The sequence below is a fragment of the Leptinotarsa decemlineata genome, unplaced genomic scaffold, assembly GCF_025532065.1.
Source record: "Leptinotarsa decemlineata unplaced genomic scaffold, Ldec_3_MD MMD2_tig00000157_RagTag_RagTag, whole genome shotgun sequence".
NCBI lineage: Eukaryota > Metazoa > Arthropoda > Insecta > Coleoptera > Chrysomelidae > Leptinotarsa > Leptinotarsa decemlineata.
In genome coordinates this window covers 4,333,278-4,351,896 of record NW_027412543.1, presented here as the reverse complement: position 1 = coordinate 4,351,896, position 18,619 = coordinate 4,333,278, and the positions used below count along the sequence as shown (strand labels likewise).

At 35.8% G+C, this 18,619-nt stretch overlaps 1 long non-coding RNA gene across 1 annotated transcript; it reads right to left on the bottom strand.

The window, feature by feature from the left end:
- Positions 1-10,811: 10,811 nt before the first annotated feature.
- On the bottom strand, positions 10,812-12,467 carry LOC141481352 (uncharacterized). The gene is made up of 2 exons (XR_012464913.1): positions 11,649-12,467; positions 10,812-11,546 (listed from the first exon to the last, which is right to left on the bottom strand). It is a non-coding gene; the product is annotated as an uncharacterized lncRNA (long non-coding RNA).
- Positions 12,468-18,619: the final 6,152 nt, after the last annotated feature.

Sequence of the window (18,619 nt, the reverse complement as noted above, 5' to 3'; positions counted from 1 at the left end):
TCAATTTAAGAGAAGTCTAGCATTCCAACATGCCAAATGGGCATTGAGTCTCGTATCTTTGTTAACCAAGTTAGCATCATAAGGAGAAAGAGGAAACCCGAAAGTGTCGAGGGGTTACGCGTTGTGGACTCAACGTGAGGGCAATGGAGGAGCGAAGTATTCAGCAATGAGATTTTGCATGAGTTTTGACCGTTTTTGCGTGCGTTTCCGACCGTTTTTCGTGCATTTTCGACCATTCTTCGTGCGTTTTCGACCGTTTTTCGTGCGTTTTCGATCGTTTTGCATACGTTTTATATTTTTGTTGAGGGTATCATGAGGCGGTGAGGTTAGATGAAAGAGAAGAAATGATTCAGAAATGTATTATACATTTTTATTTTGGTGATATATCACAAAGCCATTTGTATAAAATATCTACGTTTCGGAGACTGCAATTGTAGCTGGTTCGGTTGCGAATGTGATGCATACAGGGTGAGGCACCTTCGTTATTGTCGAATGTGGGAATCATTCAAATTCACAACGCGTGTAGGTATATTCTTCTCGTGAAATTTTTCAGTCAGAAAGTCATGTTTTTGATATCCACGCACATAAATGGCATCGACACTTTGTAGATTTTTCATGAGGATGCCATCCAATTGATTATATTTTACAAAGCCAGAGAAATACCTCAATCCGTGAATGTTTCGCTCCAAATAACAGGCAGTACGGCGATCTTCTTTACTCAAACAGGAAAATGATGTATTTGCCAGCAGTAAAAAGTTAGTACACTGAATTCCAACCCTAATGGCTATTTCTTAAGGATGGAATTTCTGCTCGACGGTGAAGCCTTGAATATGTACAGCAAGGAAAGAAGCGAAAGCACATGTTCAGTTCCATTTTTTAATAATTTCGCTGAGTGGGGGGTGTTCTATGACAGTGTCGAGCACAATGATGCAATAGGCTCTAGTATTTTGAGGAAATTTTTCGGATGCTCCGATTTCAAGTTTTACATCAACACTGGAACTTTTGATGCTCTCATCCCTTCTGGAACAATCGATGACAAAGAGAGCTTTGTCCGTGAAAACGGTGGAAGTGAGAAGAGGATTATGTTGATTAGTCATTTTGTAGCTGATACCAAATTGTGAGTAGTTGAAATAAGCTTGCGAAAAATTCCCCTTTGCAAAATCCAAATGCATATTTTTCTTGGAGTAATTCTCACCGTTTAGAGTGAGCATTATATTGGTGATATTCAAATGATTGAATATTGTTGGATCATTGTTGACTTTAGTGTAGTCACTATTTTTTTGGAAACATACAATCACACCTTGTGTGAGAGCAGGCAGCATATGAAGTTCCATTTTCTGAACGGTATGAGAATAGGAGTAACTGCTTGGATAGCTTTCAAAAGTTGCTATTTGATTTGATCATGCATAAATATTCGTTCAACTTTCAGTTCAATATTTTCAATTTCCAATTTAACTTCCGTTTTCGGCAGGAGTCTCATCTATTTTGAAACAGTTGCTATCATCTCCAGCTCTTACTAATCGAATGGTATGTTTACCGTAAACAACGCACTGATAATCATTGAAGATATTCAAAAAATGTTTGATGGGGATGAGCATGTTGAATGTTAGATGAGTTGTGTTGATGACGCCTGTATTGTTGGGAAAAGTCCAGCCGGAGGTGGCCAAGTGTTTGATTTATTCGTCGGTGTAGATGAGAAAGCCTCTTACAGTACTAACAATTCCAAGTTCACGAACTGCTTCCAATTCATTACCACTCTGCTCATAACTAGCAGATTGAAATATGAAAGCGCCAGCATTGTTTACGAAAGGTCTTCTCAACTTTTCCACTAATGAACAGCATCGTAGGCATCAGATTGATTGATGTTGATTTCAATAACATCGTTGTTGCGACAAGACTTGACATAAAGATAGTAGGTACGCCACTTTACCTTTTGTATGGACTCATCGATTTGCGGTTTTCGGACACACTTGATTGGACAACATGGTAACCAAGAGATTCCAGAAACAATTTATTTTTCGTTCTCAATAGTTGTCGACTAGTGAAGGTCTTGGTGAAGAGTGACTTGGGGTATGGAGGTGTATTATTTTTATAGATAGTCAGCACCATACTTTCGCTTCAATTCCAAACGAATTATTATTTCTTCGTTTCGGAAATCAATGAGCCAGGAATGTTGGTCGAGCACTCGCAGCGTAATATTGTTCATTTCGTCTCTATGTGCAATAGGTAGGTGAATGGGGTGATTAGGTTTTTCGTCAATTACGTACCGAGGATCAACACCAACAGCAAATTCGTATATCGTATGAGCCGGTCTGTCGTTGTAGGAGGCTCCAAACGTAATATTCCTATCTATGTGTATGGTGCGTACTTGAATGATATCCACAGGTAGATCGGATTCGTAATACATTTTTGGTTTGAGAAGAGTAGATGAAAATCCCAGTATATGAGCCAAGCTATTTGCAGGTCAGAAATCAATCGAGTGTTTCAGAAAGAATATTTCACTTTTCAGCGTATTATTTTTGGGTTTTAGATAGAAAAAATCCTCAGGGATTTCCTTGAACGTTTTAGGTGAGATGTATTTGTTTATTAATTCTTCAATGTCACCAATTTCGTAAGATCCAACAGGAATATCGATGCTTTTTTGTTTAGTTTTGTCAGCGTTTTAATAGTAGTAGAATTTCGTACCTTCCTCAATGTTGGGTATACTGTTGTATGAATGGAAACTGAGCAAAGCCAAGTATATTCAGAATCAGAATCTAATCGAATGGGTGGATTGAAATCGATGGAGAGCGTCGAAAAACGACTCGTTAGCGTTAATATCATAGACATGACTGATATAATGCCAGTATGACATAACCTTAAATGATGATTGAAACAACAACAAGATTTTGAATAAAAATCATTCATTTCTACAATGATAACATCCCATTTGTGAACTCACAATAATAATAATAATAATAATGATAATGATTATCTCTTTATTTACTCAGATTGATTTGTATAACCACAGGAGCAGAAGTACAAATGAAAAAGAGAAATGACAAGTAAATCGACGAAGTATGCGGTCCCATATATGATGGAGTATCTTCAAAATGGTTCCTAGGCCGAAAGGAAATCGATTTTGACAAGCGTAGCGGATACATAAAATTGGCTGGGTATATACCCGGTATATATGAACTGTTATTTCTCGACATGCCTGGAAATTATAACTCTGAGGATTTGAATATATACAAAAAAATTTGGATTTATCGATCGCTCACAAGAATTCCGCTGGAGATGTAAAAGGCACTCAGAGGTACAAGTACACCAACATAATCAAACCGTTGTTTCCTACAACAGGAAATCGTCGTAAAACTGGTACTGGGTTTTTTCAACCTAAAACACCTCTCACTACTACTACTTCTCATGACATGACATCATGTTTACACACAAAACGTTACCTCTTGCAATGACATTCAATACGAAACCCATTGAATACATTTATTGGGACGATCCCAACGAGCTATGCGAACATCTCAAATTATCACTAGCGTCTCGAGATGCAGGAAATACTTCACACAACAATGAAATAATTGCCATTTTGAATGAACTCAAAGAAGCAGAAATAATTATATGAGAAACACTACGTCCTCCAATACATTATCATTTTCAAAATGGTTATCGATAAGTTTGGACGTAGCGACAGTAACAGAAAGTGAAAATTGCCAACGCCCTCTGGAGGAAGTTTATTGCATTATAACGCAGATGGTAATATTCATTGTGGTGATGTGAAATTGTGTCATGTGAAAAGCCACATCACTGATTACGATGTTGCTAATAAAAAGTATGTGGATGGAACCAACAAAGAACTTTCTCCATATATTTATCAGCTAGCTAAGCAACACGGAAAAAAAATGACCCAAGTAAATGAAAAACTTATCAAATTTCAAGGTGACATCTCCAAACAAATCACCGAAATAAATTCGAATATAGCCAAGGTACAATTTACTATCAAGGAAATCAACAAGATTCAAAATGAAGTTCAAGCATAACCATAATAAAAGAGCGGGGTTCACACATCTTCAGCATCAGTCGTCATGACTTCCAAAGACAAGATTCAACTTGTCAACGAATTACATAAACCAATTAGAAGGAATTAGAAGGAATTATCGAAGGAATAGATGACTTATGGCAGATGGACTTCGCTCACCAAAATCGAAATTTCAAACTGATTCTAGTCGTCATAGATTGTTTTTCGTTTTTGATTTCGTGGACTAGACCACTGAAATCAAAAACGGGAGAGGAAACTACCAAAACGTTTGCAGATATCTTGACACATACGAAACGTTGTCCAAAAAATTCAAAAACCGATCAAGGCAAAGAATTTCACAACAATACGTTTCAAACTTTGATGAAAAAACATGGAATAAATCACAACAATACGTACAGCATCACTAAGGCTTCTATGACTGAACGTACCATTAGAACGTTGAAAGAAAGACTTTTCAAATATTTTTGTCTGAATGGCAACTACAAATGGTTGAATGTCCCACCCCGACAGTTGTTCTTCAAATTCGCCTAATTTATTCAATATAACATCCACAACGTTTTCATTGTACCAAGCAGCCAAGTCCATACTTGAATCGATAACTTTATTTGCCGTACTGAAATATTTGCGATCAACAATATCACCATTATTCGATTTCTTAATAAAATCCCCTGAAAATGTAGAATTAACTTTGAGGCATGACATTTGTTTTGAAATTTTGTGAATCTCACGTTTGAATAATGGAAAAGCATCGTCTAGAAACTTTTTAGGTTCTTTATGAGTCAAATTGATGATTACCCCCGTTGTTACTCTACTATTGAAAACATTGTTAACATTTTGTCACTTTACCCTGGTGCTTTGTCGTTACAAACCCGAGCCTATATGTTTATCATTCATCATTTTGATAATAACTTTAAAGCGTTTCAATTTCCCAATTCGTGTAATCATTGTTTTTCCCCAACCGGAAATTGAATTTTTTTCATAGTTAAAACGCATTTCCTTATATGTTTATTAATTTATTGTATAGCTTGTTTGGCAATATGATCCGAATAATTATCTTTGATGTGTAAGATGTATTTATCAATTACCGACTTGATTTTTGGAAAATCAACCATTTGGATTTCATTTATTGACATGACTCATCGATATTTTGTTCACAAATGAAGTTCTTAGTGTGATGGGTCGATTTTGGAAGCTGCAGAAAATTGAATCTCGTTCTGTGGACACTGTTGAGATGGTTCTTGAAGCTGTTGAGATTAAAGTTCGTTCTGGAAAGGTTGCTAAGAGTGGGGGTAATGTCTTTCGTGGAGCGATTGTGATAAATGGGCGAGCTACAATTATAATTGAAAAAATCAATTGTCATTCAATACAAGTACTAAACACAAGTCATTCTGTAAGTACTAAACACATAAAAAGTATTGAAAACACTACTTTATGCAGATCATATCTATGAATGAGAAACTTTTTGAGTCGAACAAAAAGTATTGTATTCAATCACAAACTCTAGACATATTTCGAACAGAGAAAAAATGGGAAAGCAGTGCTAACCTTAATTTCGTACAAATTCAAATAAAACAACAGACAGCGTATTTTTCTTATGATAAATTTTTCCTAATGGGGTGTGATACTTCTCCGTCACTCGATGTGGTAGAAAGTTGTTGTTGTTAATTAGTTTCCTCTTCACGACCGAACTTGAATTTTTGAAAATCCACCTGCGAGAAACCAAAATTTAAATAACAATTAATGTTTCAAATTATACGAACACTCTCTCAACTATTTTATTGTTGTATTTATTTTATTTTTAATGTCAAAAATACCTTATTAGTTCATTACGACAACATAAATAAAAGTTATTCCTTTGTTACTATACGTTTTATTCAACTCGAAAGCTGGTCACAAAATGAGCTTCTGCTTATAATATTATAAATGTGTATATAGACAATCTATGGCATTGTCAAAGGTGAATAGATAAAATACGGGAAAAACTCTTATTCAGCTTGGATGATTCTCGAGTGAAATTTATAATCTCATTTCACGGTTATGAGGCTATCATCTAATGGAACATCAAAACAAATTGTACGATACAATAAATATCGTAAGAGATAGTATTCGATAAAAATGGATGTCAACAATTACCGGTTCTTATCTTTTATTCATTATTAATGATTGAGAAATATCAGCAATTGTCACTTTCTATCTTCTGATATATGTAGGATGAAAATAGTAGTCCGTGGTTGGCTTGAGGAATACGTAATTACCTCTAAACTGTTTTGTATTACAAAATAATTGGAAAAAAAAAAAACCCTCAAAAAGTATATATAAAAAAACACTACAGTAAATTTGAATTAAATTAAATTTGAATAAATTCATTTGAGAAAAAGTAAAGAACGTATAAAAAATTTTGCAATGAAAATTCTCAAGTGAGCATGGAAAACACGTTCAGATGGAAATCGTTGCACTTGTCACTAGTATCACCTTCAACTGATACAAATAACTCATCATTTCGCCTCGCAGGAGGTATTTATAGGAAAATAAGTGATGACAAATTATGAAATCAAACAGAGAGCCTTTGTTCCGTCGCTTTGAGAACTGCATATCTCTGGTTGCTGATTCAGCATTGACAGTAATCAATGTCACCTTGGGTAAGAAAAGGAATATAGGTGATGACATATTATGCAATCAAACAAAGAGCTTTTGTTTCGTCGTACTGAATTGTTATGAAGCCACGTGTCTGGCTTTATCAATAAGTGATAGCTATAATTCTGCATACCTATATTATATATTCTTACCAACTTGAAATGAGTTGGTTGTACAACTCTAATCAAAATACATGCTGACATCGTAGATTCTATGATAACTTTATGAACGTCAAATTTCATGCATGACTTCTTTTTCTCTTGCCTCGTTGCGTGTTCTGGAACAAATTCAACAGTATTTTGTTTTCAAATGACGATCTTGAAATATAAATTTCAATTCACAATTGAATGGTGTACTCTTTGGAATTGCGCCTGGGCAAATACTGCTAACTGGCCCTCATCGACTGATGTTGGACAAATCAATTTTCATTGTTTACATAAGCCTTCACGATTATTTCCTTGGAATTTCACCCACATTCGGTACGTTTACATATTGAACAAAAATTATTGTAGTCGAAAGTACAAAATTTGTTTTTCAGCATCGTTGACGACATATTCTACATTTTGAGGCTGGAACACTTTGTCTTGAATGTGTAAATTAGTATTTTCAAGACAACAGTCGTTTGAAAGCGATAACGCGATAACTCATCGGGACGAAAACTACGTCAAGATGTATGTTTTCAATATATATCAGACGATGTAAATTTACTTTACCAGTTGTACAAAAAATGTTGTTTGTATTTCGTCTATATAATTCGTGTTTTCATGCCACATTCGAGAGAAATTTTGGCTCTGACCTGCGGTCTGGGCCAAATATAGACACTCTTTCTTGGCACTCAATACAGAAATAACCATAAAGACTTTTCACATATTCGCCTGGAGAACGTTTGGGAGACGTCATAGCCTCTACATTAGAATGTCCAGTTTGCTTGACAAAACGCTCATCAGATTTGTTTTGGATGTTTCTCCCGAACAAGAGATTGTCCTGTATGTAGAGGCCCAACTTTTGGGACAAATATTCGAGACACTAGAAGTACCTTGCAAAAATGCTAGCAACGGCTATCAAATCCGTCAAAAAGGTCGATCCATAGTATCTCACGAAATATTGTGCAAATTTCCATATTTCTCAGATATATCTATTCGGGTTATACTACCACCATTGAAATCAACACCCATCTTCTTAGATGTAACTTGAAATTGAAGCATCTACATTCAAACAAGTCAAAAAGGCTAACACGCGGCTTGCCAACAAACCGTCTATTGTAACAACACAGAAAGACCACTGGATGTTGTGAAATTGTATTGCAAGTATTGATATCATCAAATATGAAATGAATAGAGAAGGGTAGTATTACTTATTTATTTTGGGCTAAGTTTTTTCATACAGAAAAAAATTCTGTATTCGATTTCACTGAAAACATTCAATACTATTTTCAAGAGAAAAGTCGTTTGAAAGCGATATCGCGATAACTTATCTTTACAAAAATAACGTCAAAATGTCTGTATTCCATATATTTCAGACGATGTTAATTCACTTTAACAGTTGTACAAAAAATGTTGTTTTTATTTCGTGTATAAAATTCGTGTTTTCATGCCACATTCGAGAGTATTTTTGGCTTCGACCTGTGATATGGGCCAAATATTGACACACTCTTTTTCCGCACTCAATACAAAAATAACTATTGAGAATTTTCACATATGCGCCTGGAGAACGTATGGAAGACGTCAGGGCCTCTGCATGAGAATATCCAGTTTGCTTGACACGACGATCATCAGATTTGTTTTGGATGTTTCTCCCGAACGAGAGATTGTCCTGTATGTAGAGGCCCAACTTTTGGGACAAATATTCGAGATACTAGAAGTACCTTGCGAAGATGCTAGCAACGGCTATCAAATCGATAACGTGATAAATTATTGGGACAAAAACTACGTCAAGATGTATGTATTCTATACATTTCAGACGATGTAAATTCACCATAACAGTCGTACAAAAAATGTTGTTTGTATTTCGTGTATAGAATTCGTGTTTTCATGCCACATTCGGGAGTATTTTTGACTTCGACCTGCGGTATGGGCCAAATATTGACATTTTTTTCCGCATTCAATACAGAAATAACTATGAGGACTTTTTACATATTCGCCTAAAGAACGTTTACAAGACGTCATAGCCTCTACATTAGACTGTCTAGTTTGCTTGACAAAACGGTTATCAGATTTCTTTTGGATGTTTCTCCCGAACAAATATTCTAGACACTAAAAGTACCTTGCAAAAATGCAAGCAACGGCTATCAAATCCGTCAAAAAGGTCGATCCATAGTATCTCACGGAATATTGTGCAAATTTACATAGTTCTCAGATATATCTATTCGAGTTATACTACCACCATTGAAATCAACATCCATCTTCTTGAATACAACTTGAAATTGGAGCAACTACGATCAAACAAGTCGAAAAGTCTAACACGCGACTTGCCAACAGACCGTCTATAGTAAAAACATAGAAAGACCACTAGATGTGAAATTGTATTTCAAGTATTGATATCGGGAATGAAAGAGAGAAGTATCACTCAGTTATTTTGGGCTAAGTTTTTTCAGACAGGAAAAATTTCTGTATTAGATTTTACTGAAAACATTAAATAGTATTTTCGAAACAACAGTCGTTTGAAAGCGATAACGCGATAACTCATCGAGACAAAAACTACGTCAAGATGTATGTATTCAATATATTTCAGACGATGTAAATTCACTTCAACAGTTGTACAAAAAATGTTGTTTGTATTTCGTCTATATAATTCGTGTTTTCATGCCACATTCGAGAGAATTTTTGGCTCTGACCTGCGGTCTGGGCCAAATATAGACACTCTTTCTTGGCACTCAATACAGAAATAACCATAAAGACTTTTCACATATTCGCCTGGAGAACGTTTGGAAGACGTCATAGCCTCTACATTAGAATATCTAGTTTGCTTGACAAAACGGTTATCAGATTTGTTTTGGATGTTTCTCCCGAACGAGAGATTGTCCTGTATGTAGAGGCCCAACTTTTGGGACAAATATTCGAGATACTAGAAGTACCTTGCGAAGATGCTAGCAACGGCTATCAAATCCGCCAAAAAGGTCGATACATAGTATCTCACGGAATATTGTGCAGAAATGCATATTTCTCAGATATATCTATTCGGGTTATACTACCACCATTGAAATCAACATCCATCTTCTCAAATATAAATTGAAAGTGAAGCAACTACGATCAAACAAGTCAAAAAGTCTAACACGCGGCTTGCCAACAAACCGCCTACAGTAACAACACAAAAAGACCACTGGATGTTGTGGAATTGTATTGTTAGCATTGATATCATCAAATATAAGATGAATGAAAAAGAGAAGTATAACTTAGTCATTTTGGGCTAAGTTCTTTCAGACAGGAAAAATTTCTGTAATCGATTTTACTGAAGACATTGAATACTATTTTCAAAACAACAGTCGTTCAGAAGCGATAACGTGATAACTCATTGGGACAAAAACTACGTCAAGATGTATGTATTCAATATATTTCAGACGATGTGAATTCACTATAACAGTCGTACAAAATATGTTGTTTGTATTTCGTGTATAAAATTCGTGTTTTCATGGCACATTCGGGAGTATTTTTGACTTCGACCTGCGGTATGGGCCAAATATTGACACTCTTTTTCCGCACTCAATACAGAAATAACTATAAAGACTTTTTACATATTCGCCTGGAGAACGTTTGGAAGACGTCATAGCCTCTACATTAGAATGTCTAGTTTGCTTGACAAAACGGTTATCAGATTTGTTTTGGATGTTTCTCCCGAACGAGAGATTGTCCTGTATGTAGAGGCCCAACTTTTGGGACAAATATTCGAGACACTAGAAGTACTTTGCAAAAATGCTAGCAACGGCTATCAAATCCGTCAAAAAGGTCGATCCATAGTATCTCACGAAATATTGTGCAAATTTACATAGTTCTCAGATATATCTTTTCGGGTAATACTACCACCAATGAAATCAACATCCATCTTCTTGAATACAACTTGAAATTGGAACAACTACGATCAAACAAGTCGAAAAGTCTAACACGCGACTTGCCAACAAACCGTCTATTGTAAAAACACAGAAAGACCACTGGATGTTGTGAAATTGTATTTCAAGTATTGATATCATCGAAAATGAAAAAGAGAAGTATTACTTAGTTATTTTGGGCTAACTTTTTTCAGACAGGAAAAATTTCTGTATTCGATTTTACTGAAAACATTAAATACTATTTTCAGCTATAATATCCCAAGGACATTGATAACTAACGAAATAATTTTATCACAGTTTTCGAAAGCACGTTATTTGGTAACATCCCGACGCCGAAGGCGGAGGGATGTTACCTAAAATAACGTGCTTGAGGAAGTTGTGATTAAATTATGAGTTATTTATCAATGTTCGAGGGATAATCGGTGAGAAAATTTTTTGCAATTTGAACAAAATTATTTATTGAACACACAGTTATTAAAAGAACAATTCGTATAATGATATTCCGTTGATCTTGCTGTATTTGCCTCGGTTACTGCATAGGTGTTTCCACGCATACTATTGATTATTTGGTTATGATGTTCCTGATCAATATTCAAATAAGGTTTTATGGAATTTCCATTATTGTGCCCAGTAATTTTCAACAATTGCTGTTCTTGAACTCCACTCTTAGCTAGTTGACTGACTGCAGTTGCTCTATTAGAGTGATTGGTTATTTTCCTCTGTTTCGTATCCAAGCCAATTGCTTCAGCAGAAGATTTCGTCCATCCGTTGATTATATTTCTACCCAGAGGCATATTGTCATACCAGTTATCGCTTCCTGTCTTCCAGTGACGATTTGGCCTTAAAAATAGTCTATTTGTCTTGATATTTGTGCCTCGTTTTCATAATAATTTAATGAATAATCTGACAGGACAAGCATTGTTATCACTATTTTGAACTAACCATTTGCTAGAGGCGCAGTTCTTTGAATCCCCTTGGCAGGTTTTACTGAAAATTGGATTATATTCTATCCTATTAGTTGGAGATCCATTGTTGTCCTTTTCGATATGAAAATAATCAACTAAGCAAGCAGCACCTTCACCACCTCTCCAAGCCAATTCCACCGCTGCTATGTGATAAAATTTGCGTAGGAGTCCTATAGGGGTATTTTCATCCCAAAAGTTTATAATTTCACTCATTTCATTTGAAGTTAATGGTACTGAGCTTGTTTTGCGTTTAGTGGGATCTGTTTGTAAATTTCTTCGTGCTGCGTCGCGTGCATTCCGCGCTTGTTTGAATGCAACACTTTTAAAGGGGTCTAGCATGATATTATACTCCTTGTAATACTTTTCTTGTGATAATTTGCTTGTTATATTCCATACGGTTTTAACAGTAGCCTCCTTAAACTCTGTGCTATCCTTTTTTCTCATATTAATCGCCCAATCCTTGAGTAATAATGCAAGCACTTCGAGAGTACGATTTCCATCCAATTCATATTTTCTGGCGTCACAAAACTCCATAAATATTTTCCAAGTGTATTTTTTACTATTGACAGTATTTTTTGGTGTATTTTCTTCAATGATTTTGTCAACTGCCGCATCATTTTGAACACCAAAGCGAGGAAGTGACATTTTCGAAATAAATTGAATTACTGAAATGTCAGCAACAACTTTATTGTGTTGGTTGCTTAGCAATATCATGACATAAGTGATAACTACCCGTGAAAACTATCCATGGGTAGTTATCAGTGTAATGATGGTTTCATTGGTTATTTCGACACACATGACTAGAAATAGACAAATTTGATAGGATAATTTTTATGGCAAAAAATTTTCGAAACAACAGTCGTTTGAAAGCGATAACGCGGTAACTCATCAGGACAAAAACTACGTCAAGATGTATATTTTCAATATATTTCAGATGATGTAAATTCAATTCAACAGTTGTACAAAAAATGTTGCTTGTATTTCGTGTATTAAATTCGTGGTTTCATGCCACATTCGAGAGAATTTTTGGCTTCGACCTGCGGTCTGGGCCAAATATTGACACTCTTCTTTGGCACTCAATACAGAAATGACTATAAAGACTATTTACATATTCATATTCGCCAGGAGAACGTTTGGAAGACGATATAGCCTCTACATTAGAATGTCCAGTTTGCTCGACAAAACGGTTATCAGATTTGTTTTGGATGTTTCTCCCGAACGGGAGATTGTTCTGTATGTAGAGGTCCAACTTTGGAACAAATATTCGAGATACTAGAAGTACCTTACCAAAAAGCTGGCAACGGCTATCAAATCCGCCAAAAAGGTCGATACATAGTATCTCACGGAATATTGTGCAGATTTACATAGTTCTCAGATATATCTTTTCGGGTAGTACTACCACCAATGAATACTATTTTTAAGACAACAGTCGTTCAAAAGCGATGAAGCGATAACTCATCGGGACAAAAACTACGTCAAGATGTATGTATTCAATGTATTTCAGGCGATGTAAATTCACTATAACAGTCGTACAAAAAATGTTGTTTGTATTTCGTGTATAAAAATCGTGTTTTCATGCCACATTCGTGAGTATTTTTAACTTCGACCTGCGGTATGGGCCACATATTGACACACTCATTTTCTGCACTCAATACAAAAATAAATATTGAGACTTTTTACATATTCTCCAGGAGAACGTTCTGAAGACGGCATAGCCTCTACATTAGAATGTCCAGTTTGCTTGACAAGACGGTTATCAGATTTGTTTTGGATGTTTCTCCCGAACGAGAGATTGTCCTGTATGTAGAGGTCCAACTTTGGAACAAATATTCGAGATACTAGAAGTACCTTGCAAAAATGCTAGCAACGGCTATCAAATCCGTCAAAAAGTCGATCCATAGTATCTCACGGAATATTGTGCAGAAATGCATATAACTCATGAATATTTATTCGGGTTATACTACCACCATTGAAATCAACATCCATCTTCTCAAATATAAATTGAAATTGAAGCAACTACGATCAATCAAGTCAAAAAGTCTAACACGCGGCTTGCCAAAAAACCGCCTATAGTAACAACACAGAAATACCACTGGATGTTGTGGAATTGTATTGTAAGTATTGATATCATCAAATATAGGATAAATGAAAAAAAGAAGTATTACTCAGTCCTTTTTGGGATAAGTTCTTTCAGACAGGAAAAATTTCTGTAATCGATTTTACTGAAAACTATTTTCAAGACAACAGTCGTTCAGAAGCGATAACGTGATAACTTACTAGGACAAAACTACGTCAAGATGTATGTATTCAATATATTTCAGACGATGTAATTTCACTTTAACAGTTGTTCAAAAAATGTTGTTTGTATTTCGTCTATAAAATTCGTGTTATCATGCAACATTCGAGTGTATTTTTGGCTTCGACCTGCGGTCTGGGCCAAATATTGACTCTCTTTTTCCGCACTCAATACAGAAATAACTATAAAGACTTTTTACATATTCGCCTGGAGAACGTTTGGAAAACGTCATAGCCTCTGCATTGGAATGTCCAGTTTGCTTGACAAAACGGTCATCAGATTTGATTTGGATGTTTCTCCCGAACGAGAGATTGTGCTGTATGTAGAGGTCCAACTTTGGAACAAATATTCAAGATACTAGAAGTACCTTGCAAAAATGCTAGCAACGGCTATCAAATCCGCCAAAAAGGTCGATCCATAGTATCTCACGAAATATTGTGCAAATTATCATATTTCACAGATATATCTATTCGGGTAATACTAACACCGATGGAATCAACATCCATCTTCTTGAATATAACTTAAAATTGGAAAAACTACGATCAAACAAGTCAAAATTCCAACACGCGGCTTGCCAACAAACCGTCTATTGTAACAACACAGAAAGACCACGGGATGTTGTGAAATTGTATTTCAAGTATTGATATCATCAAATATAAAATGAATGAAAAAGGAAAGTATTACTTATTTATTTTGGGCTAAGTTTTTTCATGCAGAAAAAAATTGTGTATTCGATTTCACTGAAAACAACCAATACTATTTTCAAGACGAAAGTCGTTTAAAAGCGATAACGCGATAACTTATCTGGACAAAACTAACGTCAAGATGTATGTATTCCATATATTTCAGACGATGTTAATTCACTTCAACAGTTGTACAAAAAATGTTGTTTGTATTTCGTGTATGAAATTCTTGTTTTCATGCCACATTCGAGAGTATTTTTGGCTTCGACCTGCGGATTGGCCAAATATTGACACACTTATTTTCCGCACTCAATACAGATATAAATATTGAGACTTTTCACATATGCGCCTGTAGAACGTATGGAAGACGTCATAGCCTCTGCATCAGAATGTCCAGTTTGCTTGACACGACGGTCATCAGATTTGTTTTGGATGTTTCACCCGAACCAGAGATTGTCCTGTTCGTAGAGACCCAACTTTTGGGACAAATATTCGAGATATTAGAAGTACCTTGCAAACATGTTAGCAACGGATATCAAATTCGCAAAAAATGGTCGATCCATAGTATCTCACGAAATATTGTGCAAATTTAGATAGTTCTCAGATATAACTTTTCGTGTATTACTACCACCGATGGAATCAACATCCATCTTCCTGGATATAACTTGAAATTGGAGCAACTACGATCAAACAAGTCGAAAAGTCCAACACCCGTCTTGCCAACAAACCGTCTATTGTAACAACACAGAAAGACCACTGGATGTTGTGAAATTGTATTTTGAGTACTGATATCATCAAGGATAGAATGAATGAAAAAGAGAAGTATCACTTAGTTATTTTGGGCTAAGTTTTTTCAGACAGAAAAAAATTCTGTATTCGATTTTACTAAAAACATTGAATACTATTTCTAAACAGTCGTTTGAAAGCGATAACGCGATAACCCATCGGGACAAAAACTACGTCAAGATGTATGTATTCATTTCATTTCAGACGATGTAAATTCACTTTAACAGTCGAACAAAAATAGTTGTTTGTATTTCGTGTATAAAAACACTCGTTTTCTGCACTCAATACAGAAATAAATATTAAGATTTTCTACATATTCGCCAGGGAAACGTTTGGAAGACGTCATAGCCTCTACATTAGAATATCCAGTTTGCTTGACAAAACGGTTATCAGATCAGTTTTGGATATTTCTCCCGAACGATAGATTGTGCTGTATGTAGGGGTCCAACTCTGAAACAAATATTCGAGATACTAGAAGTACCTTGCAAAAATGCTAGCAACGGCTATCAAATCCGCCAAAAAGGTCGATCCATAGTATCTCACGGAATATTGTGCATAAATGTATATTTCTCAGATATATCTATACGGGTTATACTACCACCATTGAAATCAACATCCATCTTCTCAAATATAAATTGAAATTGAAGCAACTACATTGTATTGGAATTGTATTGTAAGCATTGATATCATCAAATATAGGATGAATGAAAAAGAGAAATATTACTTAGTCATTTTGGGCTGAGTTCTCTCAGACAGGGAAAACTTCTGTAGTCGATTTTACTGAAAACATTGAATACTATTTTCAAGACAACAGTCGTTCTGAAGCGATAACGTGATAACTTAACTGGACAAAAACTACGTCAAGATGTATGTATTCAATATATTTCAGACGATGTAAATTCACTATAACAGTCGTACAAAAAATGTTGTTTGTATTTCGTGTATAAAATTCGTGTTTTCATGCCACATTCGAGAGTATTTTTTACTTCGACCTGCGGTATGGGCCGAATATTGACACTATTTTTCCGCACTCAATACAGAAGTGACTATAAAGACTTTTTACATATTCGCCTGGAGAAAGTTAGCCTCTGCACTAGAATGTCCATATCCATTGGATGTTGTGAAATTGTATTGTAATTATTGATGTTATCAAGGATAGAATGAATGAAAAAGAGAAGTTTTACTAAGTTATTTTGGGCTAAGTTTTTTCAGACAGGAAACATTTCTATATTCGATATTACTGAAAGCATTGAAAACTATTTTCAAGACAACAGTCGTTCAAAAGCGATAACGCGATAACTTATCGGGACAAGATGTATGTCTACGTCAAGATGTATGTATTCAATATATTTCAGACGATGTTAATTCACTTCGACGGTTGTACAAAAAATGTTGTTTGTATTTCGTGTATAAAATTCGTGTTTTCATGCCACATTCGAGAGAATTTTTGGCTTCGACCTGCGTTGTGGACCGAATATTGACACAATTCTTTTATGCACGCAATACAGTAATAACTATTGAGACTTTTCACATATTCGCCTGGAGAACGTTTTAAAGACGTCATAGACTCTGCACTAGAATGCCCAGTTTGCTTGACTCAACGGTCATCAGATTTGTTTTGAATGTTTCTCCCGAACGAGAGATTATCTTGTATGTAGAAGCCCAACTTTTGGGACAAATATTCGAGATACTAGAAGTACCTTGCAAAAATGCCAGCAACGGCTATCAAATACGCAAGAAAGGTCGATCCGTAGTATTTCACGAAATATAGGGCAAATTTTCCTTCATATCGTGTTCACTGGGAAGGACTGTCGAATGCAGATGGGAAGGTTTTAAATCTGACTCTGTAGATCATTGAGTAGGAGATTTGAGCCGGTTCTAAGCCTCCCCCCACCACTATGACGTATTAATTGCTTTTTTTGTTGTTGTTTAGTGAAGTCAAGGCGATGTGACCTTGAAGCGTCTGGTGTATGGATCGTTCAGAATTTTTTTCCGGTTCTGGGCCTCCCCCCACCACTATGACGTATCAATTGCTTTTTTTTTATTGTTGAATAACATCAAGGGGATGTGACCTTGAAGTGTCTGGTGCAGAGATCGTTCAGATTTTTTTTTCATATGAAATTTTGTGTGTGTGTGTGTGTGTGTGTGTGACATAGTGACGTAATTACAATTACTTGGTGTGTGGGAATGCACGGTACAGGGTTTACATCCTTCAGTTATGTTCATGAAACATGACCTTGAATATGGAATTCAACTTTGAGATTAGGGAACTAGATTGCATACATGGTAAAGTCAGGGTTTGATATTGTCCTTCATGTGTATTCTGTACCTGTTTGTACAGAATAACCACACGTCTGCATACGACGAAGTTCCATCGACTGATGAGCGGTCCTTCTTCACCAGTTTGGACGGTACCCATCGTGACAGAGAGCGTATACGTCTGCACTCCGTGAAGTTTCAACGACCACTGTTTGCTTGTATCGCCTTCTGTCAACACATCGAGTTGGAATTGGTGGTGGTGGTGGTGGGGGAGCGCCTGTGTTCGACGCATCGAGTTGGCTTCGACCTTGATCTACGTCACACCCTTAATGTATGTCATAAGGTAATAAGGATAAGGCGACTTTGAGGTAGTGTTTTGGGTTTGACTTTGAATGACTTTCATTCACACTTTATATTTTCACAGCTATTTTGAACAATGTTCAAAGTCGCATAACCTTGGGGGTTGACCTTGAGATTTTTAGTCTGTCTCGGTCACATCAACATTGAAATGACCTCTACATACGTCACATGATGTCGACAAGGTGACTTTGAAGAAGTCTTTTGAGTTCGACGTTGAACGAGCTTTATCTACTTCACACCCTTGAACTATGTCAGAAGGTGATACAGTCAATGTGACTTTGAGATAATGTTTTGGATTTAACCTTGAATGACCTTCATTCACTTCCCATATTTTCACGACATTCATTGATTCATGTGATTATTTTGACTTTGAAATGACCTCTACATACGTCACATAATGTCGACAAGGTGACTTTGAAGAAGTCTTTTGAGTTCGACGTTGAACGAGCTTTATCTACGTCACACCCTTGAACTATGTCAGAAGGTGATACGGTCAATGTGACTTTGAGATAATGTTTTGGATTTAACCTTGAATGACCTTCATTCACTTCCCATATTTTCACG